The 13,137-nt window shown below is 41.5% G+C and overlaps 1 protein-coding gene across 1 annotated transcript in view; it reads left to right on the forward strand.

The window, feature by feature from the left end:
- The window catches only part of UTRN (utrophin), a 364,804-nt gene that overhangs the window by 19,806 nt on the left and 331,861 nt on the right, over positions 1-13,137 (forward strand). The window lies entirely within an intron of this gene.

Raw genomic sequence — 13,137 nt, forward strand, 5'->3', positions numbered from 1 at the left:
ATATTCCTGAGAAATTATGCAGCCCTTTCAAGTTGAAAATAACTATACAGCAGTGTGTGGATCTGGGCTTGTTAGAAGTGTGTCTTAAATGAGGTGTTTCCATTTGGTTGCTTGGGAGGTTGGTAAATTCTTCCATCATGTGGTGGGGTGAAAATTCTTGCAGTCTGTGCTGAACTGCTCCACACCCCCCTGAGTTGTCCCCAGCTAGCAAGGGTGGCTTGGAGGCCGCCAGCAACAAGTGCGTGTGTACATGCTTGGGAGTGCATCACTGACACAACTGGACTGCTCTTAGGGGTTGAGTTTACTTCCTTGTCACATGCACACTATGGAGGGCTCCTGGGCTTTGGGGATATAGAAGATGACTGTTGAGAACCTTGAATGATAAGAAGTACTAGAAACATGATGATTGCTAATTTTTTTTAAAAGTATCTGGAATTTGGTATAAGAATTGGTGTATGTTGCCCTGAAGTCTTTTGATTTTTTTGAATGGTAGTGATGATTTTAGGCAACAGTAGTTTTCTAGGTTGTGACTGGAATAATTTTCTGCAGAATAAAAGAATGCCATGTGGACAATATGTTTTCTCACATGTTCACTTATTTTTAAAAAGCAATGCTATAACTAAAGGTAAATCTGAGTCATCCAGTGAAAGGTTTATAAGGGGGGAGAGAGACTGTGGACAGAAGTGACAGACTGAGGACATTCTTGCTGCTGAATACTAGCTTCATGTGGTTGGAGACTTAATGTGGTAGATGCAGACAAAGTGCATCTTGGACAAACAACTAGAGACTTTAGATATCCAGCTTCTCTGGAAGCTGCTTCTTTCTTGCTCCCCCTCTGTCCCCAACCCACCCTCCTTGCCTGGTCAGCTCTGATATCTCAAATGAAATGCAATCTCAAACGCATCTCGTAACTATTCATGGGTGTTGAGTTCAGCTGCTTCACATGTTTGGTAAGGTTAACTGCTGAGGGTCGGTTACTTTCTCCTATATATGCCATGTCTGGATGTTGTCATTTGGATTCTGATGTATGTAGATTCACCATGTCCTTCCAACTCTGCTGGAGGGAAGCTGGTAATTGTTCTTGCAATTTATTAAAGATATGCTAAGACTCTCCTGCTGGTCAGGGTCTGAATTTGGAACTTTGCAGCTATATTTTCCTGTCTTTCTGTGTGTTTATCTGCCTTGTCTGTGTACTTTCTTACTTGTGTATGCAAATGTGAAAGTTGTGTTTTAAGAGCTTCACTGAAAGAGGAGGGATAGTGGTGATTTCATGAACTTGCTGGAAAATTTTAGTTTCACTCTCAGCAAGAGGTCCCCGCCCAGCTGGGGAAGCTGTTGCGGTTCTGTGGTGGTGACTGCACCGGGCTTGTTCCTGTGAACCTGGCTTTGTTGAAATAAAAACTTAGCCTTTAGGCATCATGTGTATGATTTCCCTGTGATTTATACTGTGTTGTGATTTCACCACCATGTGCCCAGTTTTGTAGACGAGATAATTTCTTGATGATTTTTTTTTTCTTAATTTCCTGCATGCATTGTTCATAAATCGTAGTCAAAGATCTGGCAATAACTTGTTAATGCAAACATGAGACACAGTTTTTCTAGTCTGCTTAGCTTCCACTTCATAATGGATTTTGTATACAGACGCAAGGGATGTATATGTGTGGTGATCTATCCCTCCCCCTCCTTTATCTGTCAGTTGCAGCTTTTTGCACTGTTACAGTGCCAGAAAGGGAGGAGAGGCTGATTATAGAGGACTAAACTCTGCAGCACTTAGTTGGAAGGTACTTGGGTGCTAGAGTGATGCTGTCTAGAAGTTTATTTGATTAAGGGGGTCTCGGCAATGCATGGTTTTGAACCCAGGTTACATTAAAAGACACATGGCTTAATGAAAGATAATTCTAGACAACTTCTGTTCAGGTTGACTGTGCTGGAACACTTTCTGCAGCATTTCTGTGAAGTTGTTGAGGGTGAGAACACTGTTTTGTACTTGCAATGTTTACCAAGCCTTTCTGCCATTCTTGTGATGTGTGCTTTTTCTTCTTTTTCTAGGCTGATACAGCACTCTTTGGAGTGGAATTTAATGTCTATTAAATTTTTTACAGATAATGAAGAAAGCCTGTTACAGCTGGCTGTGATTACAGACTACTGCCAGCATGCTGGAATGGGAAGTTGTAGAGTACTGCAAGCTGAAGCAGATAAATAATAAGGAAGCTACCATTTCATAGTAGTATTAGCCATGAAGCTTTGACAGTTTTACCTTCATCAGTAATCCTGTCTGAAGCTGTGAAACTTCTGATGTCTACAGGAGCCCTGTATCATTTCTGTAAGCAGTGGGCTGGACTGGAATCACTCACCTTCTCCATTTCTACTCCTGAGCCCTACATTGTTTTGGGATTGCTGCTGCTGCTTGAACCTTCCTGTTCCCAGCAGCCACAGAACCTGACCACGCCTTTTATGCTTCCAAATCATAACAAATCTCTTGGTTCTTCTGTACTGTTACAGAAGATGGGATTTAGGGGAGGGGAAAAACCTACAAAAAAACCCTTTGTAATCTGCTCACGGTGTCTGTGGCTCATTCTTGGGTTTTGAGGGACGGGTGGGCTGTAGAATTTGTTTTGGTGGGATGCTGTGGCTCAGAAATGAGACATGAAAAATTCCCTCCTGTCATCACTGTTGCTGTAGCATGGCTTCCGAGCAGACTTCCTGTTTGGAAGTAGGCTGGTGAGACTGGTTTTCTGAAGCAGTGGAAGAAATGGCAAACCAACTATATCATTAGGAGTGCTTTTGGTGTTTTTGGGCAGAACTGGCTGTTGAGTGCGTGGGAGACTGAGTGGATGGTCATAATAGTGACTGAGAGGAGCTCTAGCTGTTCTTGCAGTAGTCACCACTGTTGTCTAGAGCTGAACAAGAATCCTTGTAATGTTCTACTTCTCTACCAATTAACTGAAATACAGACTTTGAAATGTGTTGGAGCAATTCCTCCCAATTCTTGGGGGAGGCAGCGAGGACTGGAGCAGGTCCTAGGTGCTTTTTCAGGCTTGTTTGTCAGATGGAGGTAGCAAAGTTCTGTCTGAGCTGGGCTCAGCCAGAAATCTGGCACTGGGGGTAGTATGAGTCATGGTCTAGCTAGAAGCTGAAACATGTTTATGGGGACATAAAGCATCTTACTTGTTCCTCTTTTTGTTGTGCCAGTGGGAGAAGTTCAGTGGTTGCACCTGGTCTGGACCCCAGACATGTCTTCTCTGCTGCTTCTCCATCTTAGTTGCCTGATCTTACATGCAAGAGATGGAACAGGGGACACGCATGATTTATTTACAGTATTGGTAGGGATTTATGATTGCTTCACTGGGATTGTACTGGAATGCAATCAACTGGTCTGCCTCACTGATTTTGACCCTCCTGACAGAGGGTCAAAGAAATGATGAACAGCTGTATGGCTCAGGGGTAGAACAAGGCAAGGAAGATGAAGGTAATTATGGTGGAATGGAAGGTACAAGATTTAGTGTGACAGCATCTGATGATCACGTGGGAGTGAGAAGACTGAAGAACTGTCTTGTGATTTGCTTTGAGAGCTGATTATCTTATTTCTTAATGGTAGTGAGGGTCTTATCGTATGCAGGAGGAATAATTGAGTATTTGGAGACTAGTGAGGAGGAAGATAGGTGGTGGAAAACAGCAAGACTGGGGGCAATTATTTGGGTGCAAAGGTAGATTTCTAAAAACCACTGGATAATGTAGCTTCTTGACTGTTCGGTCATTTGGCTGCATCTACGTTAGAGCTACTTTTCAGTGACCCAGAGTCTCGCATGCACTTAGTAGCACAAGTATTCTCAAAGGTAGATAGTAGTAGGTTACATTTTTAAGCAGCATCACAAACATTTTAATTTCATCTGTATGAAGTTCTGTTTCTGAATCTTGCCACCTTTCTCCTCAGCTGCCTTGCTTATCACACAGTCTAAGCTGTAAAGGTCTTTATTGTGGGAATAACCTTTTTTGTAACATGTTTATGGAGATAATACATAATAGGGGTTTGTCTTTTTCTGTGGCTTACCTGAAGTACTTGTGTGATTAGAAAGTGATTTTTTTTTAATACAAACTTTGTTATAGGGAGTGATTTTAAAATCAATCAAACAAAAGCATCTCCAAGCAGATTAGAGAAAACAAGTAGAATTAATTTTATGGTCATGCTACAAAGTGGAAAAAAACCCCAAACCAAAATAAAGCAGCAGTGGAGTTTTATAATGCTTTATTGATGAAACTGCCTCAAACCAGTCCAGTTAGAGTGAGGAAACTGTGCACAAATAATAGAAAAGCTTATATGACAGTGTAACTGTGGGAATACTACAGTTAGATATTAAATTATTGGTAATGAAGGCAGTATGATGTTTGGCTGAATATAGGTATTATAGAGAACTGCTCAAATCCAGGGCAAGCTGAAGGCAGAATAACAAAGAGCCCAGAGGACTGCATGCTTATGCTTGAGTGAATTGCAACCGCCATATGAGCTGTTTGTATTTTGTTGTTCATCTTCTCCCTTATTTATATTGGAGTTTTACCAAACTATAAAGACCTTTTAAAGTACACCTATAGACAAGTCTAATGCAACTTGCCTCAGTATTAGCTTTGTGAAGTTGAAGTGACTCTTGCCTGGGTGTCTTGGCAGGCCTGCAGAGAGGAACAAGGTACGCTTTTCAGTAGCACCTTGTTGCTGCTCGAGAAGGAGAAGTTAAGTAAGTAGGAAAATAGCCATGTGAGACAACCTCTTCAGTGCTTGGTAACAGCAACAAAAGCAAGTAGTGTAGTAGGAAAGACAAGACAAAGTAAGGAACAAACTGGTAAACATGTTGTGCCATTTGGAGCACTTTGCTTTGTGTGCTAGGGAGACTGGGTTTATAAAAGCTCATCTGCTGAATGGAGTCAAGGTCCCAAACACACAGGATGGTGCATGGTGTCTCAATCTCAATATATTCACTTGTTTTCTAAGATACTTACATTATATACTCATGTACTCATTGTAAGTGTAGTCATGATATACATATTTTTGAAATACATGAAAGCAGTGATTGTTTATTTTAACAGAGGAGGGAAGGACACATTCAGAGGGGAAAAAAGCAAATTATTAAAGGCTTCAGCTTTTAAGTGTGTTTGTGAAAGTAATGTGAAATTTTATTGAGCCTGTTGTAAGACTGTTGCAGTAAATATCAGATAGCTTTATAACCAGTAGTACAAAATAGGGATGTGGAACAAATAGCAGAAAAGCTGCTGTTCAGACCATGGACGAGACTGTGTGCTTGCTCATACTTAAGTGTAAAGCGTGATGCTTCAGTAAGGTGACCAATAATGTTATTAGTACAGTGTATACATCTGTTTTTAATCCTCAAATTACTTTAAAATCAGCTCATACTGTTGACATTAAATATTTATGTGGGAATACTGTGCTGCACGTGTTGCATCACAGTAATTGTGAAACAGGAGTTGTGTTCTGGGGCTTCTTTTTTCTGGCTTGGGACTGTGTGTGATTTACCAGTCAGCTTTGCACAGAAAAATTTTCTGGAACATACTGTACCTGTGACCTCTATCTCAGCCTTCACATGATTTAAGCTTTAAATCCAGCAAGCTCTTGGTTACATTGGTGACAAAAGCCATTCTGGTGGAGGCAGCAGTAGCGGAGTTGGTTGTTCTACCACAGCACTCTGAGAGGTACAGATGGAGTTTGAGATGGGTACTATGTGATTGCAGGCTAACGTCTGCACAGTGTTTGCTGGGTTTGCTTACAAGGTTTCTGAGAGTTTTAATATCATATCTGAGTGGGTGGTGGCATTTGAAGAATAAAAGAATGCAATCCTTCTGTCCAGTGGAGCTTTGGTAATTACTCCTCTGCACACGAGCTTAAATGACTGAGCCCAGTGTTTTCCATGTGACCTGGTAGAAGCCTGCAAAGTATACACAGAAAGCTTGCTGAAAATTTCTTGAAAACAAGTGAGGGTGTAAACATGCAACCTTTTGCTGACTTGCAAAACTGAATCAGCTACCACCCCTCAGCTGCTTACCACTGCCTGGTCCTCTTTCTACCACATCTCCACTAATGGTGATGGGTCTTTTCTTTCTTTAGGTAACGGTTCTGTTGTGCCATGTGCTTTGTCTCTTTTACACAGTCTTTTCCTTCCCCAGTCCCTTGATACACAGAAATGCCGTGCTAAACTGAAGAGTCCTCCCTCTGAGAGCTTTAATTCTGCTTCTGTGCCCATAAGGAAGCAGGTTGATGCTGTTTGTTGCTTTGCTCTTTATTCTTATGTTTCCCATTGCTGGTTGGCAGTGCAGCGTGGTAGTTCTGTGTTGCCATAGCTGCTGCATGATGGTCCTCTGTAAACTGACCTCAGCCTCAGAGTAGTTTATTAATCAGCTATTTTGCAGGTTCCAGTAGGTTCAATATTTAAATATTAACAAAGAACGTGGTTTTACCTCATTCTTTTTCTTGCTGTGCTAATTGGTGAGGAAGGGGAAAAAGAAGGCTATTAGTTTCAACAATAGTTTTAATGATGTACAATGTGATGTAATGACTTTTTTTTTTTTAATACTTTGAAGTGTTATACTTGCCAAACCATCTGAATGTTGGACTATCTACTGAAATATATTCTCTGGCCTTGTTACAGTCTTGATAATACTAGTAACTCAATGATTTGCAATTTGTAGCTATTAAAAGTAGACCAGTGGCTAAAGGTTGTGAATGCTGTGTAAGCTTTTAGCAGTGAGTGCAAATTTCAATGTTGGGACAAATTAACAAGTGGTGTAGTAGTCTGCAGTTAAATGGAGGCTTTAAAGAGGATTGAACTGGAGTATGTTTTGTGTGATTTTTTTTTTTTAAATTTATTTTGGTAAATAGGTCTTCCATGAAAATAAAAGCTCATACAGTGGCAGCAGTGTTGGCAATTTTAAAATGGGTTTCTGTAGTTCAGAAAATTGTAAGTTACTGTTCTGGCATCATGCAAAAGGAACAGTGCTATGCCTGCCCTCATCAAACTGGGCAGTATGTAGTCCCCAGGGGCCATGGGGCTGCTCCAGGACAATGGGCTGGGTGTATGCACCCGAGCTGTGTGCTGTGTTGCTGTGCTGAGTCCTGAATACCCAGTGCAGCTTTCTTGTACTGAGCTGAGTAGATGTAGTTTGGGTTGATGTGTGATTGGTTTTGGTTGGTTTTTGATTTTTTTTTTTTTTTGACTCTGATGAGAGCACCTATTTTGGAAAGAGGGATGCTTGTCTTGGGTCCTTGGTAGGAGACAGGTTTGTCCTCTGAGGAGTGGGGAGTTTAGATGGGGATGCATTTGTGTTGTCTGTGTAATTGTCCTCTCACAATAATTGCTGTATTTATTCTTAATAGACTTGACTCCAGTCAACACAAAGAAGTCAAACTTCTTGTATGTATTTCTCAAAATTTCCTAATGGACAAGAAACTGCTTATAGGAAGGCTGTTCCTGAGCTGCCTACAATCAGTGACATAACCATAGGGAACAGACTTTGTTTTTTCTTAGTTTTAGGGTGCCTTGATAGTTTCTTACTGATATTTTTTTTTTTTTTTTTTTTTTTTTTAGCTTTCTGAAGTAGGAAAAGACAGCCTGTTTAGTTTAGGGAGCTCTCTCCAGTACTCTGGCTGTTCAGGGAAGGAGTGGGGAGACTTGGGGCTCCTAACGCAGGCTTTCTGCAGATCCCTCTTTGAGGTGAGCAAAAGCAAAACTCCCCATCCCCAGCATGGTAACTGGAAAGTCCAAAGAACTTCAGTAAGAAGTTCTTTGTAGAAGGCGGAGCAGCTCTGCGCATACTCTTTGTCCTTTGTGGCTTTTTGTTGTGTAAAAGAATGAATAAAATACATTGTTGCAAATGGGAAGTAGACTGTCTGGGTGGAAGAAATTGAATGCTACTTATAAAAAGATTAGTAATGTGTATACTTGTGACAGCTCAGTGTCAGTATGCAAATAAATACTGTGCTCTAAATGGTACAGCTGGAGAGTTAATTTCTTAGAGGGTGCTATCTGGTCACCCATGCATTGTTACAGGGCATTAAAAGAAGAAAAGCAGACTTCTAGATGTTTGGAGGTGCAGTTGTTGGTGGCACCCTGCTAACTATGAATGCAGTCATCTCTCAGGCTGTGCCACTCTTGAAATGCACCTGTAATATATTTAACTGTGATTATCTCCCCTCCTCCTCCTGTGATAGGAAATAAGGGTTTTAGCTTTCAGGATGAGGGTTGTGGTTGCAACCTTTGCTGGTAGAGGTGTCCTCAATGAAGGCCTGAAAGCTTTGGCAAGTGAAGGGACATGTGCTTGCTCCAGAGCTGCTCTCCCAGCTTCCTTACATGCTGTCCTTCCCCTCTGCCCATCTTGTGGCAAATGCCAGTGCACAACGTTGTGTGGTCTGCATGGGGAAAGCTGGGAGAGTTTGAAAAGAGTGTGTCAGAATATACTTTCTAAGGAAAAAAAATCCCCGTGTGATTTAGAAGGAAGCTTTGAAATATTTGTTCTTGGAGGTACAAACAGACATTTACAAAATGAGTGACAGGAAAGATTACAAGTAAATTATTTTATTTATACGCTTGCCAAAACCATTGCTTCCAAAGCTTTGGATTCTGTTCTGGCATGTGAAGGGCAAAAGAATGAAATGTTTTTTAAAGGCAGTGCCTTTTTCTGCAGCAATTCCTGATGCTGTGGAGTGTGTTGAGGACAGTGCTTTGTCCTGGGTGTAGTTGCTCACCAGTGGCTCTTAACAACTGCCTGGCTGCCGGGTTGAACCCAGGCTTCTCAGTCTGTCCTGTTGCAGCAGGACCAGTGGTTTTGAGAACTGTAAACCACCAGGATTGCTGGTTGGAGGAGCTGGAGCAGCTCAAGGGATGGTCCCTCTCTTGTGCTTGGGTTTCAGCACTGTCACTCAGGGCTCAATGCCAGGGCTCCTGCTGAAATACACATTATACCCCAGCATACAAACACACAAGTGTTGAGCTGTGCATCTGTCACGGATTGATTGGGATTTGTTTTATAAAGTTGCCCATGAATAGGCAAGCAACCTTGTTTTGGAAGGTGTGCTCAGCATTTTAAATGAGAAGCAAAATACACAAGGCTCCTACTTCTCCTGTGGACCTGCTGTCACTCTTTCAGGCTGCTGGAAACAGGTGGCTCAGGATGTTTTGTGAAAAGCAGTTACTGGTTGTGTTGTGGTTGGGTTTCATGGGTATGATTATAATGTAAACAATGCTTTTGGAAGACTGATGTGCTCCACAGATTTTCTCAGTATTTAAGTTCAAAATATTCCCTTATATCTGTACAAGAGGAAAAGGGAAGCTCTAAGAGGAACTTTAAATAGAGTGACTAAAATTATGGTGATTCTTGAAAGATATTACAATTTATCTAAAGTTGCTACTAATGTTTCTTTTGCAAGATGAGTTGGTTATTTGTGGCAGCCACAGACACACTGTTTTACAAGAACCATGTGTCAAGTACAGCATGGCTGAGGTGCTGCATGCTGGAAGGGTTTGTATTGGAGCTACCTGCGTGAGCACTGGGAGAATATCTATGTTATCTGTACTGCAGTGCTCCAATAGCTGCCATACTCAAAACTCTGTTCCTCTTCCACATTAGCGAGGGCATTTACTATGTTGCTAATTGTGCTGGTTTGAAAGTTAACCAGCAGAGGAAACCAAGCCAACTCAAAGAGAGATTACAAGTCAGAATAACAATTTAATAAAATAATACAATAAGTACGACCACACAGACAAGCAACAGGCAATAACCCACAAAACCCAAATGTACAACCCAGCACCCCGGGGCACAAACGAAGCGGTGCTACCTGGGCCCCCCCTTGAGTCCAAAACAAAGGGAGAGGGGAAAAAAACCTGCTGGTGGGAGAGCTGCTGCAGTCCAACCAAAAGTGGTAATTGTAGTCCGGCCAAGGGTGGTGAAGAGCTGCAGGTTGAGAGCGATGAGCTGCGGTCCTCCTCTGGATCCCACGAGTGGTCCCCAAGGTTCCGAAACTCCAGGTTTATATACTCTCCAGTTCAGGTGGGAATGTTCAGTCCTCCCCTCAGAGCGGGGAATTCCATAAAAGGGTATGAGGGTGCTCATTCCATAAAAGGATATGAGGGTGCTCAGGAACATTCCCCCCCCCCCCCCCCCTCGCAGGCCTCTACTGACAACAGTTTCTGGGAAATGGCATGGAGGGCTATAGAATACACAGTTTGGGCTACACCCATTCAGCGATGAATCGGTCCCAGCTGTTCTAACCAGGACACTAATTCCGTTTTCAGGAGAAAACTTTATGTTGACATGAACCTGCTGTGTGAAAGGAGGTTTCAATAGAAATGCTAAAAACTCCTTGTTATCCATCTGAAGTTGCTGGTGCTGTGGGTTTCCTGGAAGTAGAGATTAAGCTCGTAATCAGTTTCCATAAAAATGGAGCAGGCACTTGAAACATTACTTTATGTTCAAGTTCCTGCTGCCTTTTCACCATCCTTCTCCTTAGCATTGCCTTGAAGCTTTCTTGTTTGCTTGCTCAAACAAGTATTGTGTGGTCTAGTAATTCAAAACATGTTTGTCTAGCCAGCAAAAAAAAGTCCTGTCATGTTGTTGTGGCGAATTAAAACATCCTGAACAAAATTATGGAGTGTTAATGTCCCACAGCATGAGAAATGCTTAACAAGATGCTCATTATAGCAGTATTATAAAGTGTAGGACTAAACAGGTAGCACAGGAACCCTGCTAAAGAATGTGCTCCTCATCTAGGAAGGAGAAGGCTCTTGGCTTGTGTGTGATGGAGAAAGAAGGCAAAGGAGAGACTCCATACCTCCTTATTCTGCTCCCATAAGATGTCCTTAGGTTTGTTTTTTCCTCTGCTGTAAAAACCAGCCTTTCTCTAATGACTTATCAGGAAGAGTGGAAGTTCAGAGCATGGTTAACCAGGGCCTTCTTGGCACAAAGCTGGAAGGAGGCAGGGTGTGAAAAAGAAGCCAGTTTCCTCTTCTCAGATTCAAGGCATTCTTGACTCTTGGAAGGCTCCCAGAAGGCAAAGAAGAAATGGAAACCAATCTCATTCTAGATTGTCTTGCATATAGGGAATTTTTATAATTAAAGGATGTTGCCCTCTGCTCCCATTGTTATTTGCCTCTGTGAATTTTAATTTTGCTCTGAGCACAGTACTGACTTCATGGGTGCTGGAGCTGTGATAGAGAAGTGATCTTGAGCATTTATGAGCTCACCTTCAAATGAATGGGTACAGTTATCTGGGCGTTTTCCCCTCTTTTTTTTTCCTTTCCACCCCCTGCTTCTGTGCTTTTCTGTTCCCTGCTGCGTGGACAGAGCTATAGCTGGGGTAGTGTTTCATGTATGAAGTATGACATTCAGATCTCCTCTTCAACAAGGACTGAATTGCCACTTAAGCTCCAGCCCTTCTGAAAACTGTTAAAGCAGACTTGTCATGTTTTGAGCGAAGCCTTGTTCTTTATGCTTTGTTATACATGGGCAAGCTTAAAAAGATGTGATTTCTACTTACTGGACATCTAGTTAGGCTTCACTTCTGTCTTCCAACCGTGGTTTCAGCTGGTCTATTTGGCTGGTCTTTTTTATCATACATGATAAGAAGACTAGGCAGGCAGCCAGCTGCTGTTGAACTATAATAGGGCCAGTGGTATGTACAAAATTTGATTACTGCTGTCAACACTAGAGAGAATAGAAGAGAGCATGTACTCCAGTCAGAGAACTGCTAAATAAATGGCCTATTGAAGTCAATAGTAGTAGGAATAAGACCATCTTCTAATGAATGAAGTGGTTTATGGGTAGAGAGTATGCTAGTATGTTGAACTCTTGTATTTGTTTAGAAAAGCAAAAAAAAATCTTCTTTTGCCTTCTTCAAAGATTACTTTGCCCAGAAGTTTATATTTCTCTTTTGCTTATCAGCTTTTGTGATTAACACATGGATTTCACATGCAGTACTTCAGATTTTGGCAGAGGCCATAGCTTCACTTTTTAGAGTTTTTCTTAAAATAATATTCATGCCATCCTAAAGCTAACTTCTTTGCAGGTGGGTTCTGATGTGAAATGATATTTTCATTTAGGCAAGAGATGCACTATGTTTAAAAAACAAACAACAAACCCCTCTTAATAAATATTCTCAGTGTGTATTCTTACTGAAATGCTGGATTTTCAAGGTAAAACTTGCTGTTAGCTAAAAGCGGTTTCTGTAATGTACTGCTGTAGCTGCTGATGGCAAGGCAGAGCTTGAGCTGAGGTTCTCTGAAAGCTCTGGTGCATCAGTGGTTCCCTCCCACATCAGTGTGTTAAACACACATCAGTGGTGATTAACCCTTTCTTTTTTGAGAAGTGGAAAATATTGTAACAAAGTAGCTGACTCCTGAAACTTGTGCTTATTCTTTGGTCTTGGCAAGTGTGGATGGGCCTTACCTTGGAGTGGCAGGGGCCTAGGTGAGATGAGGTATTGGGTCAACAGGACAGCATTCTTAGGGAATTTAGACTAGTCTCAGCAAAAAGGAAAGCTTATTTTTTTTCCTTTTTTGAGCAAAAAAGGAAGCTCTGCTGCTGTTACTAAGACTTCTGGCATACATGCGTGGCTGTCTGCTAATTCGCATAGTTTGGTGAAGTTGGCAGCGTCTTTCTATTTTGTGCTTGTGAAGTGCTTAGCACAGTTAGGTTTATATTTGTATTTACTATGGCAAAATACATCCTTGTTTGTTTCTAAAATAAAAGTTCTAACTTTAAAGCTTTTATTACCTTGTTGCTCTTTTATTACATGTTGCTCTTGTTTGCGTGCTTCACAGAAATGTTTGGATACAAACGTCTAATTTAGCCCCCTGAATGTATGGTTGCCTTTATTCACAGAAACAAAACTCCCTTTGTGTGAAGTCTTTCAGCCTTCAACTTTGAGGAATTCTTAAAATTGGAAAAAACTTCCAACCCACAAAACTAAGTAAGACCAATTCCTGGCCCACAAAAATTTAAAGAAAAATCTGATCTTGGTTTCCTCCTCCTCCCCTCCCCCAAATAGTGTCTTGCGTGTGACACAGTAAACTGTTCCAACTGAATATTAATGGACAGATAAGAGCAGTATTTAGAGCAGTTATTTGATAGCATAGTACAATA

Source organism: Chiroxiphia lanceolata, chromosome 3 (genome assembly GCF_009829145.1).
Source record: "Chiroxiphia lanceolata isolate bChiLan1 chromosome 3, bChiLan1.pri, whole genome shotgun sequence".
In the NCBI taxonomy this organism is placed as follows: domain Eukaryota; kingdom Metazoa; phylum Chordata; class Aves; order Passeriformes; family Pipridae; genus Chiroxiphia; species Chiroxiphia lanceolata.